At 50.3% G+C, this 23,363-nt stretch overlaps 1 long non-coding RNA gene across 1 annotated transcript; it reads left to right on the top strand.

Moving 5' to 3' along the window:
* The first annotated feature begins 1,248 nt into the window (after positions 1 to 1,248).
* LOC123460903 lies at positions 1,249 to 17,181 on the top strand. The gene is made up of 3 exons (XR_006637275.1): positions 1,249 to 1,616; positions 1,705 to 1,797; positions 16,264 to 17,181. It is a non-coding gene; the product is annotated as an uncharacterized LOC123460903 (long non-coding RNA).
* Positions 17,182 to 23,363: the final 6,182 nt, after the last annotated feature.

The following is a 23,363-nucleotide window of genomic DNA, read 5'->3' as shown; positions in this document are numbered from 1 at the left end:
GGCTGGCCTTGAACTCACAGGAAGCCTCCTACTTCTGCCTCTCTTGAGTGCTGGGATTAAAGGCTTGTGCCACCACGCCTGGCTCCTCCGTTTTTGAGACAGGGTTTTACTATGTGGTTTAGGCTAGCCTTTGAGCTTACTGTGTAGCCCGGGTTGGCCTTGAACCTGGGCTCTTTATCCTCATGCCTCTGCCTTCTGAGTTCTGGCATGAACCACCATGTCCAGCTAAGCTGGTAGCCTTTGTTCTGATGCTTCCGGGGTGTCTTCATGCTGCATGAAGTGGCTCACAGACAGTCCTCATGCCGGCCAGCGCTTACACACGTCCCTGCAGGGACTGCTTTGGGAGTGACATTTGACCATGGGGCCTCATGAGGCCCGGGGCTGGCCCTTGGTCCCTGGAGACCAACCACTCTGTGGAGCATCATTCCTCCTGCGCCTCTAGGTCAGCGACCTGCAATTTCTTGTCTAGCCACTTGATGGCACTGCGAGACCTGGAGGAAAGGGTCCTTCTGCAAACGCTCTCCAGTGTGGCTTCCACCCACCCTCTTCCACCGCAGTACAGAGCAATGTCTCCTCACCGCCCTGGCCTGCTGCTGTCCGGGATCCTGGCCTGGAGCTAACCTTTAACTGCCCACTTCTGCCCTCTTTCCCGCCCTCAGACTCCCGCCTTTCCCCGGGCTTGTTGCAGTTTTGTCATTCTGTGTTGCAGTGACTGTGGGGTCCCGGGCAGCAGCAGGGGACCCTGCTTGTAAGAACTCGTGACTGAGAGAGAGAGCAGAAGCGCCGGGCACCCTCGGGCCCGCGCTGTGGGCGAGGCACCAGCAGCGGGGAGTGGGCAGAGGGCAGAGGGGAGGGAGCGCGAGCGCGAAGGCGCCCAGGGGGCAGGAGCACCGGCCTCCCTGCCGCCCACGGAGGAACCTGACCTTGGGTTGCAGCTTAAAGACATTCTGTGTTTGCTCCCAAGCTGCAGTGTCAGAAATCCCCCTGGATGGGCCAGGAGTGGTGGTGGTGGGGGTCAGAGGGGCCCTTCCCTTCTCCGCCCTCCTGCATCGCAAGCTTCCCCACGTGCAGGACCCTCGATCGCCCTCCTTGTTCCAGGCCCTTCCGCCGCTTCCCTGCTCCCGTGGCTCGTGCCCGTGACCCCAGCACTCAGGAGGCTGAAGCCGGACCGAGCGAGGCCAACCGGAGCTACACAGCGCGCTCCAGTACCGGCTGGACGGAGGGACCCCATCTCTGCCTTCGCCCCGGCCTGCGTCTCACCGCCCACTCCTCCCCTGGACCTCGGGCCCGGGTCGCTGGCTCCCCTTCCAGCTCGCCTGCCACGGGCTGCGGGGACAGGAAGGAGAGGGGCTGCGGCTTGCGAGGAATTTACTGTGAGAAAAGCATTTTCCCTAAACAATGACCAGGAAACATTGCCTTGATGATGTTGGCAGCGTTATCTGAAGGCTTCTTGAGCCACATGAATGGCCACGGGGCCCAGTTCCCAGACTCAGAACTGCTTCCTCCACACAAGCTGCCAAGGCCTCTTGGTTCCCTTGACGGGGGAGGCATGCTGTCCTCTGGGCCAGCTCTGACCTTGAGCGAGGCCCAGGCTGGCTGGTCCTGGCCGTGTGCAGGTGGGAGATCCTTCTCCGCTGACTCAGCTGGCCCGGGGGCAGGTGCCCGGGCTCAGCCCGTGAGTGACACCTGGTGTTTCCTCTTCAGAGGGCCTTCCTGAGATGAAACAATGAGTCACTCCCAGGAGGGCCACCGAGCACCTTATGACTGTCTTCACCACGCCTGTGTTGGGGGACAGAGGTAAGTGGTGTCGTACTCCAGGTCAGCAAGAACATCAGTGTGTGCATGGGGTGCTGGGTGCCCTAGGGCGTGCAAGGGGTATGATGAGGCAACACCCCAGTGTGAAGCTGGGGGGCTGTTCACTGGGTGGAAACGGGAGAGACCTGGGGAGGTTTGGGTGCAGGGGACCAGGGAGTCTTGGTTCCATTCAAGAGTGTCGTGTTGCGCTGGAGAGATGGCTTAGTGGTTAAAGTCATTTGCTTGTAAAGCCTGACATCTCGGGCTCAATTTCCCAGTACCTAGGTAAAGCCAGATGCACAAAGTGGCACAGGAGTCTGGAGTTCATTTGCAGTGGCAGGAGACTGGCATGTCCATATTCTTCCTCTCTCTCTCTTTCAAGCAGGAGCTCCTTAAACTTTATTTTCACTCTTTTCTTTCCAGTGTTTTTCCTCCATGTTGTATCTCTAGCCATGTTGGTGCCTTTCCTTGGCTCTGTGCTTCCCTCAATAATGCCACTGCAAACAAACTCCAGATGCATGCGCCCCCTTGTGCATCTGGTTTACATGGGTTCTGGAGAGTTGAACTGGGATCCTCTGGCTTTGCAGGCAAATATCTTAACCACTAAGCATCTCTCCAGCCCCTCAGTCTTTTTTTAAAAAATTTAATTCTTTGATTAAAATTAGAAATGAACCTAGGGTTTGGGGTGCAAGGATTTTCCTGGACCACTAGCACTAGCAGCCATTACGCCTTGAGTGATGTGAATAAGAGGCGAGTAGCCTTGCAGCTGCCAGGCCTCAGACGCAGAAGGTTGGAAGCTTAGGAGGATGTCTGTGTCTTGGTGACAAAGGAGGGACCAGAGCAACTGTGGAAGCTAGACAGCTGCCTTTCAGTCAGCCCTGTCTGCAGCTGCTTTTTAAAACCTTGGCATAAAAATGTGCTTGGGAATGCCAGCACAGTGTATCTGGAAAATATTTTCTACCATTTGAACACATGCATGTGCGCGTGTGTGTGTGTGCGTGCGCGCGCACACACACACACACACACACACACACACACACACACACACACAGAAAGGGAGAGAGAGAGAGGAATGAAAGAAAAAAAGAACCAAACCAACAGAACTTGTGCAAAATACAGTGTCTTCACAGAGTGGTTTTCCCCATAATTCCTCAGTTCATTTTTCTGCTGCCAGTTTTAGAACACTTTAAGTCATAGCTGTTGTCTAACTTTGTCAGTTAAAATGTAACTTTAAAAAAAAGGTCCTATGACACGCTGGGGCCAAATAGCCTTTGGAGAGCTGTCCCCAGGGGTGCATCTCGATGCTCTGGGAGCTGGGAGCTGAGTCTGGGTATTTTCTGGTGTGGGGTGGACGAGGTACTCAGGGGCAGACCTGAACTTCAGGTGTCCTGGCTCATTGCAACCCCGAAGGACTTCCTATCAGGGGGTGGAAGGTGTGACAGTCAGGCTGTCATCATTTGCTCTGCGTGACCAAGAAACAGTGGGTCTCATTAAGAATGATGCTTTTGGCACCTCTTTTCATTTATGGTCATACCCATATATTAATGCCACTCTCACTTTTGGTTAGAGAACCTTCTCTTTTCAGATGGTAGTGACCTTGAGATGACTCAGAAGGCACCATAGTGCTGAGAAGAAGTGACCGGAGTGCTCAGCACTGCAATATCTCTATCACACCTCCCAAGGCTCAGGGTCCATTGCGGAAGAGGTGGCAGAAAGAATGTAAGAGCCAAAGGAAGGGTAGGGCTCCTTACAACGTGCTCCCCCCAGACACAAAATGGCCTGGATATCCATGACCTCACAGTGCCTGACACTGCCTATACAAGACCATCATAATAGGAAGAAAAGATCATGACATCAAAATAAAAGAGAGACTGATTGATGATATGATATGATGGAGAGTGGAGTTTCAAAGGGAAAAGTAGGGGAGGAGGAGGGAGGGAATTACTATGGGATATTGTTTACCATTATGGAAATTGTCAATAAAAAATAAAAATGTCCCCCCCCCAAAAGGAATGATGCTTTTGGCTGGAGAGATGCCTGGTCAAGGTACTTGCCTACGAAACCTAAGGACACAGGTTCGATTCCCCAGTGCCCACATAAGCCAGATGCAGAAGGTGGCACATGTGTCTGGAGTTTGTTTGCAGTGGCTAGGGGCCCTGGCATGCCCATTCTCTCTCTCTCAAATAATAAATAAATGAATGAATAAAAATGATGCTTTCCAAGTTCATTCATACATACTGTTTTTGTTTCTTCTTCTTCTTCTTCTTCTTCTTCTTCTTCTTTTTTTTTGATTTTTCGAGGTAGAGGCTCACTCTAGCTCAGGCTGACCTGGAATTCATTATGTAGTCTCAGGGTGGCCTTGAACTCACGATGGTGATCCACCTACCTCTGCCTCCTGAGTGTTGGGATTAAAGATGTGCACCACCACGCCCATCTTGCTTTTGTTTCTTTTGGTGGGGTCTCACTCCACCCCAGGCTAACCTGGACCTCATTCTGTAGTCCTAGACTAGTTTCAAACTCACAGTGATCTTCATACCTCTGTCTCCCAAGTGCTGGGATTAAAGGTGTGTGCCACCATGCCTGGCTTAAAATGAAAAAAAAAAAAATTTTTTTTGAGCTAGGGCCTCACTCTATCCCGGGCTGACCTGGAATTCACTATGTAGTCTCAGGGTGGCCTCAAACTCACAGTGATTTTCCTACCTATATATATGGTTCTCTGAAGTGCACACATTTATTTATTTATTTGCAAGCAGAAGGAGACAGAGACAGAGAGAGAGAGAGAGAGAGAGAGAGAGAGAAAGTCATGCCAGAACCTCCAGCCATTGCAAATGAACTGCACATCCATGCGGCACCTTGTGCATCTGGCTTACTTGGGTCCTGGGGAATTGAACCTGGGTCCTTTGGCTTTGCAGACAAGCACCTTAGCTGCTAAACTGTCTATCTAGCCCCATATTTAAAAAAATATTTGCAAGGATAGGGAATGAGAATGGACATGCAAGCGCCTCCCACTTTGTGCATCTGGTTTTACATGGGCACTAAGGAATCAAACCCACTATCAGGCTTTGCAGACAAGTGTCTTTAACCACTAAGCCATCTCTCTAGCCCATTCCTCACTTTTCTGATGTGTGTGTGCCTGGTTTTTTTTTGTGTATGTGACGTGGAAGGCAGATGCCAATGCTGAGTGTCTTCCTCGATTGCTCTCCAGTTGTTTTCACTGAGACAAGGTCTCTCGCTGAACCCAGAGCTCACCAATTTGGCAAGACTAACTAGCCAGCTTGCTTCTGTCTCTCCAAACTACCACACCTTACATTTGCTCTGGTTCTGGAAATCCTAACTCAGGTCTTCACACGTGCACAGCAAGCACTTTATGACGGAGCCAGCTCCCAAGCCCCCGCTTCTATTTCTCTTAGAAATGACTGCATGTGCTCTCTGGCAAACTTCTACCCTATAGAACCAGAAATGATTAGACCAAAAGAGAGAAACTGGGTTTCTTGGAGGCCTGTTTTCCTCTCCTGACTTGGAAGAAGTGAGAAGCCAGGTCAATGGTCTAGGCTTTGAGACTAGCAGCCTGTACTGGTTGTTTGCCTGGCAGACTAGGGGTCTCGGGAAGAAAGGACCTTGTGATTTTCTCTAACGGTCCCAGAATCCAGACCAAGAGCAAAACAAGCCAACAGACATTTCCAATGCATGTGCCCGTGACCAGCATGAAACCTCACAAGGCGCGGAGGGCAGGGGCAGCCTTAGGCCAGGCGAGGCACGCAGGAAGGGCCCCCCCCCCCCCCCGGCCCAGGTCTCTTCTTCTCTGTCGTCGGTTTTCCTTGGCTGGCTTGTCTCCTGGGGGCTTGAGGAGCACAGGGGAAGGCAGGGGAAAGGGAGGCATGTTCAGAGGCCAGATCTTTTTTTTTTTAATAGCTACCTATTTTTTGTTTGTTTATTTTTATTTATTTGAGAGCGACAGAGAGAGAAAGACAGAGAGCAAGAGAGAGAATGGGCGTGCCAGGGCCTCCAGCCACTGCAAACGAACTCCAGATGCGTGCGCCCCCTTATGCATCTGGTCAACCCGGGTCCTGAGGAATCGAGCCTTGAACCGGGGTCCTTAGGCTTCACAGGCAAGCACTTAACCACTGAGCCATTTCTCCAGCCCCAGAGGCCAGCTCTTCAAGCTCTGTGCCTGGGAAATCTCAAGGCAGAACCAGCCGTTGGGCCATTGCTCTGAAAACTGGGTGGTGGTTTCAGCCCCTACTTGGACCCAGGACCCAGGGCCAGCACCGAAAAGTCTGGTGCGAACTCTACTCCTGAATTGCCCAGCTGCCCTGTCTCTTTGCGACGTTCCCTTTGTCCACACGGGCTGCGGCAGAACCCCTCCTTGAGCACTCGTGCGGTGTCTTTGTGCTTGTGGGAGGTATGAAGACCGCTTCCCGGCCCGGGCCCAGCGACTGAAGGAAGCTACAGGGGCTCGGAACAGGGACGTGTGTGCAGCATTGGTTTCAAAACGAACCACCTGGTACCGGAAGTGGCTAGTGCACATCTGTAACTCCAGGGCTTAGGAGGCTGAGGCAGGAGAATCTCAAGTTGGAGGCTAGCCTGAGCTACATAGTAAGACTGTCACAAAAACAAATAAACCAAAAGATGTGCCAATCATATGCTCCATCTCATGAGACAGCTGGTAGTGGGAGGTGATGGGTTTGGACCACACATCTTGCCAATGGCCTCTGCTGACAATGACGCCCATGGTGATGCAGGAGTGACTGGCACAGACTGCAGTGAGAACAGGAGCTGGAAGTGCTCTTGAAGGCTGAGGTGTCCACTCAGAGCCTTGCCTCAGTAGTGGCCGCATGGGGACAGGGAGAGTGAGTAACATAATGTCTGAGGAAAGCCCAACCATGGCTGTGTTCAGAATTCTTTGTTCCTGCTCATCAGCTTCCTAGCTTCATTTTCAGCCATCTTTCTTGGCTAAACTGATCAATTCATGCATTTGTTTATGATTGATTGTTTTGTTGTTGTTGTTGTTGTTGTTATTATTGGTTTTTCGAGGTAGGGTCTCACTCTAGCTCAGGCTGACCTGGAACTCACTATGGAGTCTCAGGGTGGCCTCGAACTCATGGCGATCCTTCTACCTCTGCCTCCCAAGTGCTGGGATTAAAGGCGTGTGTCACCACGCCTGGCTAAAAACATTTTTTTTTTTTTTTTGAGATGGGTGTGGTATTATCCCAGTGCTTGGGAGACAGAGGTAAGAGGACTGACAATGAGTTTGAGGTCAGTCTGGCTATATCTATTGATAGGCCCTATCTCAAACCAAACAAACTTTTTTGGAGGATGGGTAGATTCTGCCTGAGTCCCTTGATGCCATCCCCTTGCTAAATCAGCCTTCCTGCAGATGGCTTGTACAAAGGGATTATATGACGAGCTCTTGCTTTCATTCTGTGTGCATAGCTTGCCTGAGACTGCTCCTGCCCTCTGCACACTGTTTCTGGTGATCAGAAAAGACTCAGTAAGTGAACTCACATTAAAATATGTGTGTGTGTGTGTGTGTGTGTGTGTGTGTGTGTGTGTGTGTCTTTTATTGACAACTTCACACTTACAGATAACAAGCCATGGTATTTCCCTCCCCTCCCCTACTTTCCCCTTCATCACTCTGCTCTCCATCATATCCCCTCCCTTTCTCCATTAGTCTCTTTTAATTTGATGTCATCATCTTTTTCTCCTACTATGAGGGTCCTGCGTGGGTCTTGCTAGGTACTGTGAGGTCTTGGATACTGAGGCCAAATTCTGTCTTGGGAGTTGTATGGAAGGAGGGGTGCCCTTCCTTTGGCTCTTACATTCTTTCTACCACTTCTTCCGCAGTGGGCCCTGAGCTTTGGAGGGTGTGAGATGTTTCAGTGCTGGACACTCCTTTGTCCCTTCTTGTCAGCACTATGTGGCCTTTTGGGTCATCCCAGTGGTCATCACCATCTGAAAACAGAAGCTTCTCTAACCAGAAGTGAGATTAGCATTAAAACATGAATATGAACATTAAGCATAGTGCTTTCAGGGCAATTTGGTGAGAATAATATATACATTTATCCAGACAAGAGCAGGCTTTATATCCCTAGGGCTCATGACCTCCTCTGCCATAGACTTTTGATTAGGTTTTCAGTACCAGACATGTATTCCCTCTGACTCACATTTAAAAAAAATTTCCTTTCCTACATTTTCCAAAACAGGTCAGCTTTCCTGGAAGAAAGAATACAAAATAAGTGTTTTCAAAAAAGATGGGAGGGCTTGAGAGATGTCTTAGCAGTGAAAACACTTGCCTGCGAAGCCTAAGGTCCCAGACTCGATTCCCCAGTACCCGCATAAGCCAGATGCATCAGGTGGTGCATGCATTTGGAGTTTATCTGTAGTAGCTAGAGGTCCTGGTGTGCTTCTTCTTCTCTTTCTCTCTCTCAAATAAATAAATAAGATATTAAAAAGGATGGGAAATCCTGAATAGCCTGAATAATGGGCTCCGGATGTCTCCCTTTGGGTGAGCTCAAGGCAAGTGGGAGGAGGAGCTGATGGTCCAGAAGACATGGGGTCAGAGCCCCACACAACTGTGGGCACCTATAGTGCCTCCACCAGCCACACAGGCAGGGAAGACGGGCATGTGCAGGAGTCTGTCTGAGCTGGAACTGGCACCGTGGCCTCCCTGCTCCGCTGGTGCACTTCGGTGTCACTTGGTGAGTATTTGGGGCTTCTGGGTGTTTGCGTGTGGGTTGTGGCATTCTCTGTGTTTTAATTAACAACACAGCCTGCTGCTGGAGGTACCAGGATGAAGTCCTTTGACTGCGGTCATCTGTCCGGAGCCATTTCCTTTGATGAGGGAAAAAACCGTTGCTGTGTTTCCACCGGGAGGCTGCCTGGCATTTGAAGGTGACACCAGATGTTGGTGACCACCACTGTGCAGGATGTGGTGCTCGGCCAGGCTTAGAAGCCAGCTCAGGCTGCACCAGGGGGCAAGGCTGCCTACTGGTTGTGGTTTGCCTGTGGTCCAGGCGCCGACTTGGAGGAACACTGGGCCAGGAGAGCTGCCATGAGGTGTTGACTGGAAGTTGGCTGTGCTTCTGTTTTCCATTGTCAGGCGATGGCAATGCCACAGGCACCCTGAGGAGACGCCCCTCTACTTTCCTAACAGTTGAGGACTTTTCCCCTCTTGACTCATCTTTAGAAAGATCCCTGTCCTCTTCATTTGAAAGTGGACGTAGTTAGTAACAGACTGGCCCGATCACCAGTGCTTCCCATGCGGGAGTTGGGATGAAATACCCACGTGCGGGTTTTCCCTGCCTGCAGACCTCTGCCCACACCACCTTCAGCAGCGGGCTCTGTTTTCAAGCTGCTTAGTCACCTTGAGGGGGGGTGTGTTTTGTTTTATGTTGAAGCAACCACAAGGATGGAGCGGCCGATGTGCCCCTTAGCCCCCACTCTGCTAGCCCCCAGCCCTCCTCTGAGTGTGCCAGGCAGCCCTGGAGCGTGCACAGCTCATGCCCAAGCTCCATCCTCTTGGGGGCAGAGCACGGTTGACTTGGCATTGAGGTGGCCACTGCTGCTGCTGTTTGGGCTGAGACCTGGAGCTGCGAGGGACCCCTGCGTGCCTGTGAGTTACATTTACCTGCCTCAGGCTCCTAGCCAGGGCCAGTTTGCCTTTGTTTCCAGATCTCTGCAGGGTGAGACTGGCACAGATGGGCAGTCCCTCCTGTGTGGCAAGAGTACTGGAAGGTGACTGCAGCCGGTCTGCAGCTCTTCTCCCTGACAGCAGGGAAGGCTAGATATTGGGGCTCACCATCCTGCCCTCAGAAGCTTGCTTTCTGTGAATGCAGGAACACACACACAGCTTGTGGGTAGATTCTGGGACCACAGCTGGGGCAATGGATTTGGTGACATCAGAGAAGCTGCTGCCCTGCCCCTGGGGCAGGCGGTGGTGACCTCATGACTGGCTGGCCCAACCCTTCCTAGCCTGGATCAAATGTAGTCATCTGAGCCACAAGCACCTTTCCCCAAGTTGCTCAAAGTGTTTTCCAAGCAAACAGTTGTTTCATAACACCCGTGAGAAGTAGGTGGGGTGACAAAGCAGTCTTTGTCCTGTCTTTCAGGTGGGGAAACTGGAAAGCTAGCCGGGCCTGGGGGAGAGGCCAAGAAAGGGAGAAGGCACTCTCCTGCCGTGGGCTCTGGGTGGCAGAGGACCGGGGCCAGTTGTGCCTGTCACCAACTCTTGCAGGCAGGGGAGGGGAAGGAGGCTGGAGGTGGAAGACACCCACTTTCTTTCTTTCTGGGCTCGTCCTCGCTCTGCCCCGGGAGGCCTTGGCTATGTGGAGAGGGCCTCATTCTGGCCATGCCATGGACATTGATTATTGGTGATAGTGGGTGGTCTACTGGGTTTGTTCAAAGTTTTGGGAGCTTTCTCTCTCTCTGTTTCTCACTCTCTCTTAAATTAAAAAAAAAAAAAAACTTGGGGAGGGAGGGAATTACCATGGGATATATTTTATAATCATGGAAAATGTTAATAAAAATTAAAAAAAAACAATAAAAAATGTTTGGGGCATGTCAACAATAACCCTCTCTTTTCTGGCATGTGTAGAGTATGTGATATGGTGTGGTATGTGTATGTATAGTTTATGCACAAGTACATGTGCACATGCATGTGTCCTGTGAGCACACATGTGGAGGGCAGAGGAGAACAGTGGGTACCCTCCCCCACCACTCTCCTTGTTCCTTGAGATGGAGTTTCTTGCTGAACTCGGGTTGTTGTTTTTACAGTCAGACTGGCTGACCACCAAGCCCAACAGTTCTCCTGCCTCGGTTCTCCTCACGACTGGGATTATACAGTGCATGGCCACCTGCAGCTTTTGATGTGGGTGGTGGGGATTGAACTTGCGTTCTCTGAGGCCCTCATGCTTGCATGGCAAGTGCTATTACCCATGGAGCCATCGCCTCAGGCCCAACAATAACCCTTTGACACAGTAGTCTTGCTTTTTTTTATTGTTGTTGTTTTTTGAGGTAGGGTGTCACTCTTGCCCAGGCTGAACTGGGATTCGCTATGTAGTCTCAGGGTGGCCTCGAACTCATGGCGATCCTCCTACCTCTCTGTCTTCTGAGTGCTGGGATTAAAGGTGTGCACCACCACGCCTGGCTTGTCTTGCCTTTTTTTTGTTTGCATATGTATATGGTTTGTGTGCATTTGTATATGCCTTTCCATATGTTTGTTGCACTTGTGTGCATGGATGTTGGGTGGCTTCCTTCATGCTCCACCTTATTTACCGAGACAGCATCTCTCCCTTGAACCGAGCTCGCTGATTTGGCTGGTCTAGCTAACCAGGATCCCCTGTCTCCACTTCCTGAGTTCTGGGATTGCCACACCTTCCCGGCATTTATGTGGATACTAGACATCCACACTCAGGTCTCATGCGTGTGCCATTGAGCTCTTTCCCTAGCTTTTGGTGGTGTCTTCATGGTATGTGTAGGAAAGCTAGTCAACATAAAATTAAGGAACAATCCTTTTGGACATATGTTACGAAGGTAATAGAAACAGATAAAAGATGTGAGAGAGCAGCTAGAGGAATGGGTAGGAGGGAGGCTCAGCTTCACATGGAGGCCCAGAGAGGACGACACTGGCCACACTTAGGGGCCAGCCTTCTGGGGGGGCACGCACAGAGGTCCTGAGGGGGTGTTGGGGAGGAAGACACTGCTCTGAGGTATTGGAGAGAGATGATCTGGGCAATGTAAGCAGGGCCCTGCTCTGGGGTTGGGGAGGACCTGGCAGTGATCTTAGGATGACTCAGAAGGCGCCATAGTGCTGAGAAGTGACAGAGGAGTGCTCAGCACTGCAATATCTCTATCACATCTTCCAAGGCTCAGGGTCCACTGTGGAAGAGGTGGCAGAAAGAATGTAAGAGCCAAAGGAAGAGTAGGACCTCTTTTTTTTTTTTTTTAATACTTTATTTATTTGAGAGAGTCAGAGAGACAATGAGCATGCAGGGCCTCCAGCCACTGCAAACGAATTCTAGACACATGTGTCACCTTGTACATCTGGCTTACATGGGTCCTAGGGAATTGAACCTGGGTCTTTTGGCTTTGCAGGCAAGCACCTTAACCACTAAGCAATTTCCCTAGCCCTTGGCCCTCTTTTGGTGGATAAAATGGAAAAATGAAAATTTCTTCTGAAAAGAGGGTTTTGAAGACATTGGGTTTATGTGAGTAGGAAGACCCCCACCCCCCGCCCCATGATCTGAGAAGCAGAGATTCAAAAGCTCAGGAATTCTTCCCGTTTTTCTGTAGATTTTGGAAGCCACAAAGGCATGGTAGCTGGGCATGACAGGGAATGCCTATAATCCCAGAAACAGGGAGTCTGAGGTGGAGAATCATGAATTTGAGGCGAGCCTGGGCTACAGGGTGAGACTGTCTCTAGAAAAAAGAATTGTGAGCCGGGCGTGGTGACACACGCCTTTAATCCCAGCACTCAGGAGGCAGAGGTAGGTGGATCTCCATGAGTTCGAGGCCACCCTGAGACTACATAGTTAATTCCAGGTCAGCATGGATCAGAGAGACCTTACCTCGAACAACCAATTAAAAAAAAAAAAAGAAAAGAAAAGAGACTTGTGGGGCCGGGGAGAGGGCTTAGTTGGTAAAACTTGCCATGTAAGTGTGAGGATTTGCATCTGGATCCCTGACACCCACGTAAGTGTGTGCCAGCACAGCAGCCTGGGTATAATCCCCACGCCTCGGAGGCGGTGACAGGGGCTCCCTGGGGCAAGCTGGCTAGCTAAAACAGCAGAGTTGGTGAGTCTGGCTCAATAAATGAGGCGCAGGGCCATCGAGGAAGGCATGCAGCATTGACTTCTAGCCTCCACATGCATGTGTGCACACTCACACACATGTGCAACCACACACATATAAACATGCATACACACATGCATGTACACCACACAGACACACATACCAAAAAAGAGAGGGGCTGGAGAGATGGCTCAGTGCTTAAAGGCGCTTGCTTGCAAAGCCTGCTGTGATGGGTTCAATTCCCCAGGACCTGCATAAAGCCAGATGCACAAAGTAGCACATGCATCTGGAGTTCGTGTGCGGTGGAGGAGGCCTTGGCGTGCCCATCCTCTCTCTCTCTCTCTCTCTCTTTCTCTCTGTGTGTCTCAAGTAAGCAAATAACTATATTAAAAAGAGAGAGAAAGAAAGATCCCGAGTGCCCATAAAAATAGCTGGGCATGGCCACACACATCTAAAAGCTCAGTCCTCACAGAATAGCCAACCAGCAGCTGGGATCAGTAAGAGAATCGGGCTCAAGTAAGAATGGGTAGAAAGCAATGGAGCAAAGCACCCAACAGTCCCCTCTGGCCACCGCAGCTGCTGCAGCCTGTGGCAGTCCAGCACACAGGGCCCCGCATGGGCACACACGGGTACATACACCATACACACTACATTACACACATGTAATTGCACACAGCCCTTCCCATACCTCACGTCATTATTGGCAATGTTTCAATGCAGAAGGGACCAGAAGGCAAGCCATGTGCCCAAGTCACACGGCCAGGGGAGGGCTTGGAATTGGCCACGGGCCTAACTCTCTTCCCAGGCCTCAGTTGCTAGGCCTTGGGTGGCGGCAGGACAGACTGTGTGACCGTGAGTTTGGTAAGCTGAGCCCGCGAGGTTCCGCAATTCCCCGAGCTGGCTCCTGGGAACCAGTTCTGTGCTCACAGGACTATGTTGCAACGTGACTAAAGGGCAAGAGGGTGAGACCGAAAGCCATTACTTCACCAACGTGAATCCAGGTCACTCGTCATCTTGGGAAGCCTGGGGAGCTGTGACACTTGGGAAGGGGAGGCACCTACTTCTGAGCCCGGCCCTCTGTGTGGCCTGGCACTTGTCCCATGTGGCCGGGAGCAGAAGAGCTTCTGGAAGGGAAGATGTGCAAGGCAGCCATGTTTGCTATAGGCTGTCTTCAGAGAGGGCACCCAGATGCCCTCCAGGAGCCTTGACCACTAGCTGGTACCAGTCCATAGGGGTGTTGGCAGGAGCTGACTGGTGGTTGTTACTGCCCGGGGGCTTGTGGATACCCCAGCAGTGGGAGTTCCTGATCCTGTCACCCTAGGAAAGCAGGCCAGTCTTGAGCCTTTGAATATCCCTAGACATGGCCTCACTTTTCCTAGTGTGGTAGGCCATGCTTGCTGCTGTTCTGGTCTGGATGTGAAATGTCCCCACGGGCTCATGTGTTTTGGCACTGGTCCCTAGCCGGTGGTGTTACTTTGGGAGGCCTAGCTGGTGAACGTAGACCACCAGAGGCAAGCCTTGAGGTTTATAGGCCACCTTGCCTTCTGGTCTAGCTCTCTGCTTTCTGGCCCACCAGGAGGTGGGAACAAGCCATCTTATGCTCCTGCCACCACGAACAGGTGCTGCTTGGCACAGGGTGCCCTCCCCACCGCGACGGATTGTTCCCTGAGAACCGTAAGCCAAAATAAATCCCCTCATCCCTTAAGTTGCTTCTGTCAGGCATTTTCTCATGGGGAAGATAAAAAGTAAGGAACACGCTTGCCTTCTCTCTGGGCAGCTGAGTATCCGAGGAGGGAGCCCTGGGGCAGTCATTGCCCATGTTGGGGCAGTGTGTGCCTGAGTCTGATGAGCTGGGAGAGTGTCACCTCCCACCATAACCCAGGCCTTCTGTCACTGCTGCATTGTAGGTTCTCAGCCTCAGGGGACCTGCCTTGAGCTGTTGTTGCCTTCCTTGATCCTCTCCATCCTCTAACACATTCTTTTTTTTTTTTTCTCAAATTTTTATTAACAACTTCCATGATTATAAACAATATCCCGAGCTGGGCGTGGTGGCGCACGCCTTTAATCCCAGCACTAGCACTTGGGAGGCAGAGGTAGGAGGATCACCTTGAGTTCAAGGCCACCCTGAGACTACAGAGTTTATTCCAGGTCAGCCTGGACCAGAGTGAGACCCTACCTCGAAAAACCAAACCAAACCAAACAAAACAAAACAAAACCCAAAAAAACAATATCCCATGGTAATACCCTCCCTCCCCCCACTTTTCCCTTTGAAACTCCATTCTCCATCCTATCCCCTCCCCCTCTCAATCAGTCTCTCTTTTATTTTGATGTCATGATCTTTTCTTCCTATTATGATGGTCTCGTGTAGGTAGTGTCAGGCGCTGTGAGGTCATGGATATTCAGGCCATTTTGTGTCTGGGGGGAGCACGTTGTAAGGAGTCCTGCCCTTCCTTTGGCTCTTACATTCTTTCTGCCACCTCTTCTGCAATGGACCCTGAGCCTTGGAGGGTGTGATAGAAAGCTCTCACTTAGCACTAAGCAGTCAGCGGCCACTTATTCTCAGTCTGAGAAGAGATTTGAGGTCACAGTTATGTCTTTTGCTGCTTGCACATTGCTGGGGTTCACCTTTGGTGAGTGGAAGGATGCAGGCAGAGGCTGAGGTGGCAGTGAGGCCAGTGGGCTGACATGAGTGGACACGTGCAAGGGCCCTCCTGTGGCTCTGGTGCTGGAGCCTGCGATGTTACCCAGGAGGGGCGGTCGAAGCCCCTTCAGGGAGGGAGCTCCCCCTGACACCCTGTGGGTGGATCCGGAGGTGTGTTGTCATTGGATAAATGGGTGTGTGGACAAGTGAACAGGGCCCTGCTGAGAGGTCAGGTGTGACTCAGCCTCAGAAACAGCACCTGTCACTAGCAGTGGAAGAGCCAGGAATGTGTTTTGCACTGATGTCAACCTGCCCCAGTGAGCCACACCCGCTTCCCACTGGAGAGCGTGGGAATAAGAAAGCATGGCTGGTGTGGAGGGGGCGGGGCAGCAGGTAAGAGCAGAGTGTGCACTCCCCGGGATCCAGCGCGGGCTGGGGTGCTGTGGTTCTCTGGGTCCTGCCACTGCCTGGGGACTGTGGTAAACCCTTGCCCTTCCCTCCTGTCAGATGCTTGGGTGAGTGGTTAGTTCCAACAATGTGTGCTTTCTGCACGGAGGTCTCCCTTTTGTCCACCGCCTCTCTGACCTTTTGTTTTGTTTTTGCTTTCTTTTCTTTTCTCTTCATTTTTTTTTTTTTTTTTTTTTGAGGTAGGGTTTCCCCCTTGCCTGGGCTGACCTGACACTCAGTCTGTGGACCCAGGCTGGCTTCAAACTCACAGCCATCCTCCTACTTCAGCCTCCCAAGGGCTGGGATTAAAAGGGCTTGCCACCACGCCTGACCTCTCTTGACTTTTCTTTTTCTTTTAATATTTTCTTTTTATTTGTGGGAGAGGGAGAGAGGGAGAGAGAGGGGCAGATAGAGAGAGAACGGGTGCGCCAGGGCCTCCAGCCACTGCAATGCTGATGCCTGCGGCCCCTTGTGCATCTGGTTTATGTGAGTCCTGGGGAACGGAACCCAGGTCCTTTGACTTTGCAGATAAGCACCTTAACTGTTAAGAGATCTCTGCAGCCCTCTCTTGAGTTTTCAAATCACCTTTCCAGCAGAGAAGGATCAGGACAAGAAGGACACCCAGCAGCCGTCACACTAACGCACACCTTCCAGCTTCTGGCCGTCCTCCCCGCACTGCCCTGGCTGGGCTGCTAGTAACGCGAGGCATATGAAGTGTGACCTGCTGGAGCGCAGAGCCCGACTCCGTGCTCCGGGCACCGCGGGCCGGCGCTCTAGGGACGCCCAGCTGCAGCTTCTACGTTCTTTGCACTTTTGAAGTCAGACTCAACAGTGACTCACAGCAGGGCCGGGCGTGGCCGTCGTCAGTCCACCCGTCACATTGGAGCTAGGTGGCTCGCAGCTCCCAGCTTGCTTTCTAGTTGTCTCTTGTTCAAGCGCTGCCAGTGGGGAGGTGTAACCTCTCTCCACAGAGGGAGGGGTTCTCTGCTAGACTGGGTCAGCCATTGCTACTCCCTCACCACACCCTGTCACCTGGTAGTGTGACTGGGAGCACAAGCCCAGGGTGGTCACTCCATTGGTGTAGAGGGCTGATGACTCTACGGGTGGGCGATTGACAGACACGCCTTATGTCTTCTCCAGGCGTCTTGTTCCCAGTGTGCAATGGGTTAAAAGCCCATCACCCATCACCACTTCTTCCCATGTTAGATTCACCCCACATAGCCATGCTTCCAGTTGGCTTGATGGAGAGTTTGATCCCCTGAGTCTTTAAGTGTGGGCTGGAGACATGGCTCACCAGTAAAAGGTGCTTGCTTGCAAAGTCTGATGGTTCAGTTCAGTCCCCCAGTACCCACATAAAGCCAGACCCACACAAAGTGGCACGTGCGTCTGGAGTATGCAGCCGCGAGAGGCCTGGTATGCTCATATTCTCTTTATCTCTCAAATAAACAGATAAAATATTTAATAATAATACATTATTTATTAAAAAGAAAATAAAATGCTGGATGTGTTTATGTCTTATTGCCTCTTGATCTCTTAAGCTTGGAATTTCTAAACACATCAAAGTCTTCAAAATGCCCTCAAAGTTCTGTCCCCAAGGGCCTTCGTGTGGCTCTGTGCAGTGGGAGCTGCTTCTCTCTTGGGATGTACTGGCTTCTGAGTTTGATGCAATGTATAAGAATAAAGCAGGACAGAGAGCCTTTTGATCAGGTGAGTATTATATATATATGTATATATATAATATATATATGCATATACACATATATATGTATATACAATATATATTATATATATATACAATATATATGAATATATACATATATTATATATATACATATGTATGTATATACATATATACATATATATATGTGTATATATATATATATATATATATATATATGCCTTCCTTTTTTGTATGTATTTATTTGAGAGCAACATACAGAGAGAGAAAGAGGCAAATAGACAGAGAAGAGAGAGAATGGGCATGCCAGGGCCTCTAGCCACTACAAACAAACTCCAGACACGTGCATCCCCTTGTGCATCTGGCTAATGTGGGTTCTGGGGAATCCAGCCTTGAACCTGGCCCATCTTTGTAGGTAAGCTCTTAACCGCTAAGCCAGCTCTCCAGCCCTTCACCTTCCTTTTTGAGCTTCATTTTGCTTAAAAAAGTGAGAACCCTAGCCGGGCGTGGTGGCACATGCCTTTAATCCCAGCACTCAGAAGTCAGAGGTAGGAGGATAGCCATGAGTTCGAGGCCACCCTGAGACTACAGAGTTAATTCCAGGTCAGCCTGGATCAGAGTGAGACCCTACCTCGAAAAACCAAAAAAAATAACAATGTGAGAATCCCACAGAACACTGCTGTCACGTGGTGACTGTCAGGACCCCAGGGCTCTCTTCAAGCCCCCCACAATGCTAGCTCTCACCTCTGTGCACATGTGGATGGGGGGCTCTGGGTGTGCACACACTGTAAAAGCCAACTGCACCATCCAGAGTCCCCTGTCTCGGGGGTCAAGGGCGTCTGCACACTGCATTCTTCTGGTTGTGTTTTAAAAATATTTTATTTCTACTTATATATTTATTTGACAGAGAAAGAGGGAGGGAGAGATAATGGGCATGTCAGGGCCTCCAGCCCCGCAGACGAGCTCCAGACATGTGTGCCCCCTTGTGAATCTGACTAACATGGGTCCTGGGGAATTGAACCTGAGTCCTTTGGCTTTGCAGGCAAATGCCTTAATTGCTAATTGTTTTGAGGGGGACAATGAGTTCAGAGTTTGAGCTTCTGAGTGGGTTCTACGTTGGACAGTAGCTTCTGGATGGGAGTTGGGGGGTCTGGGGTGGTGTGTGGTCAGCGTCAGAATGATCAGGGAAGCCCAGTTCTGGCTGTTGGCCACAGTACAGCTTGTGGTGTACCCGCTCCTTAGGGTCCCCTGGCCACAGCAGCATGAACTCTCAGCAAGGGACCCTGGGCCTTTTACAGCCAGCAGCCTTTCAAGCGCTTGTCGAGGGTGCAGGTTTGACGTCCCCCTGATGCCAGGTTGGGTAACTCCTCTCATTAGCTAACCAGGTTAGTCACTGCTGACACCTCATGAGTCTTCAGCCGTTTTCATTTTCCAGGACGATCCCTACAAACTGCTCATACCGGGTTTGGTGCCAAATTCCTTTGCAGGTATGTGACTTTGCTGTGTGTATTCAGGTGGCTCAAAGGCTGGCCTCCTTCTCTTGTGAGCGTCCACCCCTACAGGCTGCTGCTGGAGGCTGTAGTCTCTGTCCTGAGCCTGGCTTTACCTGGCAGGCTTTGCTCTGCTGCTGCTCATATCTGTATCCACCTCCTGACACACTGGATCCCTCCTAAGACCAGGCACATAAACCGACTGCAGGCTCGTAGAAGCGGCTGCAGGCCGGTGCTGAGCTGAGCTCTGTGGAAGAACCGAGTGCCGAGGCTCTCAAAGCACTGTGGGCAAATGCTGAGCTCTGTGGAAGAACCGAGTGCCGAGGCTCTCAAAGCACTGTGGGCAAATGCTGAGCTCTGTGGAAGAACCGAGTGCCGAGGCTCTCAAAGCACTGTGGGTAAATGCTGGCCCACAGGGAGGGTCCAGGCAGAGGTGCTCAGCCTCTTCCCTAGGGCGAGGGAACCTCACGTCGTGATCAGTCAGTGTGACATGGTGTTTGCGTTTGAATCAGCAATGTGGCTCCTCTCAGGCGCACGCTACCTGGATGCAGGACTTAGTGCCATCCTCAGAACCCAAAGGCCTGTTGCTGGGGCTGGTGGCACAGGCTTGTAATCCCAGCCACTTAGAAGGATCACAAGTTCAAGGTCTTCCTGGGTAACTGAGACTGTGTCTTAAAATAAAAAAAAAAGAAAAAGAAAAAGAAAAATATCTGGGCATGTGATTCAGTGGTAGAGTGCTTGCCTACTATGTGCAAGACCCTGGGTTCAGTGGTAGAGTGCTTGCCTACTATGTGCAAGACCCTGGGTTCAGTGGTAGAGTGCTTGCCTACTACGTGCAAGACCCTGGGCTCCATTTCTAGTGCTTGAGAAGAATAACAGAACCCAGCAATTGTTCATACCCACTAATGCAAACATAATAGCTTTTTTAAAAATGTGGCCCAGTGAACAAATGCATGCACAGTTTGGTACTTGGTGCATTTGGCTTTATGTGGGCACTGGGGAATTGAACCAAAGCCCAGGTCCAGCAGGCTTTGCAAGCATGTGACTGTAACAGCTGAACTATCTCCCCAGCTCCTGGGCCTCATTTTGCTTTTCTTTTTCTTTTTTTTCTAAATAATTAACTTATATATTTATTTGAGAGAGAGAAAGAAAGAAAGAGGCAGAGAGAAAGAGACAATTGGGCATGTCAGGACCTCTAGCCACTGCAAATGAACTCCAGATGCATGCTTCCCTTGTGCATCTGCTTTACATGGGTCCTGGGGAATTGAACCGGGGTGCTTAGACTTCACAGGCAAACACCTTAACTGCTAAGCCATTCTGAAGCTTTTCTTCAGAAGCATATTGGTGGTGGATGTCAAGATGCCCCCCATTTTCCTTGTCTCAGTGCCACCAAAACTCTGCCTCTAGGTAGAGTGTGTGTTGTTGACAAGTCCCAGCTAAGCGCAGCATGCTGAGTTTTCATTGGTCTCTTGGTATGCATTTATTAACAATTCAAAAAACACCATACACACACACACACACATACACACACACACACTTAAAATTTTGCTTATCTTAACAAGTTCATACATGTATATGCTTCACTGTAATATTCAACCCACTGTTATCTTGCTTTATCCCCCTCCACATCTGCGAAACCCCTGCTGTTTTGGTTTTTCGAGGTAGGGTCTCACTCTAGCCCAAGCTGACCTGGAATTCACAATGTAGTCTCAAGGTGGTCTCGAACTTTCAGTGATCCTCTTACCATTGCCTCCCAAGTGCCAGGATTAAAGGTGTGAACCACTATGTCTAACTTAAAAAAAATTTTTTTTTTGTTCATTTTTTATTTATTTATTTGAGAGCGACAGACACAGGGAGAAAGACAGATAGAGGGAGAGAGAGAGAATGGGCGCGCCAGGGCTTCCAGCCTCTGCAAACGAACTCCAGACGCGTGCGCCCCCTTGTGCATCTGGCTAATGTGGGACCTGGGGAACCGAGCCTTGAACTGGGGTCCTTAGCTTCACAGGCAAGCGCTTAACCGCTAAGCCATCTCTCCAGCCCCTTAAAAAATTTTTTTATTTTTGAGGTAGGGTCTCATTGTAGCCCAAGCTGACCTGGAACTCACTTTGTAGTCCTAGGCTAGCCTTGAACTTACAATGATCCTACTACCTCTGCCTCCCAAGTGGGATTAAAGGCATGCACCACCAAGGACTATTGCTAAACCCTTTCTTCATAACTGGTTCCCTTCTTACTTTTATGCCTTAAATACACACACACACACACTGTGAGAGAAAGAGAGAGACAGTATATTGGCAGGCCAGGGCCTCTTGCTACTGCAAATGAACTCCAAATGCATGTATACCTCTTTGTGCATCTGGCTTTACTGGGGAATTGAACCTGGGCCATCAGGCTTTGCAAGCAAGTGCCTCTAACGGCAGAGCTACATCCCAGTCCTCATGTCTTTTCTTTTTTTTTGTGTGTGTGTGTGAATGAGTTTAATTAGGGTTGCTTGCATACCAATGGGTGAGGGCTTATTTACTGCAGCATGGACAAGTGGCTATACCACTAAAGAGGATGACTTCCCTCCTCCCCCAGCAACCATTAACTGCCAATAACTCCTGAGGGAGGGTGGGACTTGGAGAGCCCCTCCCTTGTCCGTGGTGGTGTTGACAGGCCTGATCTTGTGCAGCTCTTGCGTGGGTGATCACAGCTGCCGTGAGTGCACGAGAGGAACGCCACATCATGTCAAAGAAGACGGCATTCCACGGCGCGCCCCATCCTCAGACTTACGTTCTGCCCTCTCTTCTTTCCTAGTGTTTGCTGAGCCTTGGGTTGCTGGCATTTACCTATTGTCAAATTGAAGATTGTAACTGTGAGTGAATGAGGGTTGGAGAGATGGCTTAGCGGTTAAAGCACTTGCCTGTGAATCCTAAGGACCCAGGTTCAATTTTCCAGGTCCCATGTAAGCCAGATGAACAAGGTGGCATGTGCCTGGAGTTCATGAGCAGTGGCTAGAGGCCTTGGTGCGCCCATTCTCTCTCTCTCTCCCTCTCTATCTCAAATAAAAATAAATTTAAAAATCAAAAAAATATTAAATTTTCTATTTATTTATTTGATAGAGGGATGGAGAAAGAGGCAGAGGGAGAGAGAGAAAGAGAGAGAGAGAGTGGCCTCTGAAAATAAACTCTAGATGCATGTGCTACCTTGTGTGTCTGGCTCATGTGGGTCCTGGGAAATTGAACCTGAGTCTTTTGTTTTGCAGGCAAGCACCTTATCAGCTAAGCCATCTCTTCAAACAACCCCCATTTAAAAAAAAAATTGAATGAAACTAACAACAGCAAACCAACCCCCGCTTTTTTTTTTCTTTCTGTCTTCCCCTAGGAAAGTCCCCAGCTCTGAGCAAGCAGTCTGGTGTGAGTCCACACAACCTAAAGGGTGTCCTCAGACCCCAGAAGAAGAAGTGAGACAAGCAAGCATTACTCTTTAAAAACATCTGCGTGGCATTAAAAGAAAGAACACAGTAGCCCCCCATCCTCTGAGGGACCCAGCCCCCCAGTGGGGACCTAAAGCTGCAGGTAGTTCTGAACCCTAGTTACACCATGTTTTCCCTATAGAGATATATCTATGATGAAGTTTAACTTGTACATTTGGCAGACAGAGGTTAACATAGTTTACCAGAGATCTCAACAACCTCAACAAATGAGGTTTTTCCACCTTTTTGCTTACAGCAAGCATGAGATGGCTCCTCTCTGGTGCCTTCAGATTGCCAGCCTCCAACTCTTCTGCCTTGGGGGCACGATCACAAGAGCTCTCAGCTGCTCTGGTCACCAAGGTGGTGACTGAATGGACAATAGGCAGTATGGTTGCTCCAGACTGTGATTCATGCGCCAGGTTGAGTGGAGCTGGACAGTGTAAGATCTCCTCTTCCTCCTCTTCCTCCTCCTCCTCCCCCTCCCCCACCTCCTCGTCCTCCTCCTCAGAACAGCACCAAATGTAACATGTAGGGCTTATTTCTGTCAGTTTCCATTTAAGATTTGCAGACTTTAGTTGACTTTGGGTACCTAAACTCACAAAAAATGTGGACAAGTTCTACATACTGAGCATCTTTCCAGCCCCTTGCTATACCATCTTGACTTTCATCCCTGCTTGGCATACTTTATTTTGTATTTTTTTTTAATTTTTATTTATTTATTTGAGAGCGACAGACACAGAGAGAAAGACAGATAGAGAGAGAGAGAGAGAGAGAATGGGCGCGCCAGGGCTTCCAGCCTCTGCAAACGAACTCCAGACGAGTGCGCCCCCTTGTGCATCTGGCTAACGTGGGACCTGGGGAACCGAGCCTTGAACCGGGGTCCTTAGGCTTCACAGGCAAGTGCTTAACCGCTAAGCCATCTCTCCAGCCCTTTATTTTGTATTTTATATGACGATGGCTGGGATCTGCAACCTCACGTTGCTACAGCCCGCTGGGAAATGGCACCACCTGGTCTAGCGCATGTTATGCGTGAGAAGGTGGGGAGAGGCCAGACTCCCTCCGAGGGGTCAGGAT

The sequence above is a fragment of the Jaculus jaculus genome, chromosome 5 (assembly GCF_020740685.1).
Source record: "Jaculus jaculus isolate mJacJac1 chromosome 5, mJacJac1.mat.Y.cur, whole genome shotgun sequence".
NCBI lineage: Eukaryota > Metazoa > Chordata > Mammalia > Rodentia > Dipodidae > Jaculus > Jaculus jaculus.
Note: the sequence above shows the minus strand (reverse complement) of the source record. Positions and strands in the feature narration are given on the sequence as shown.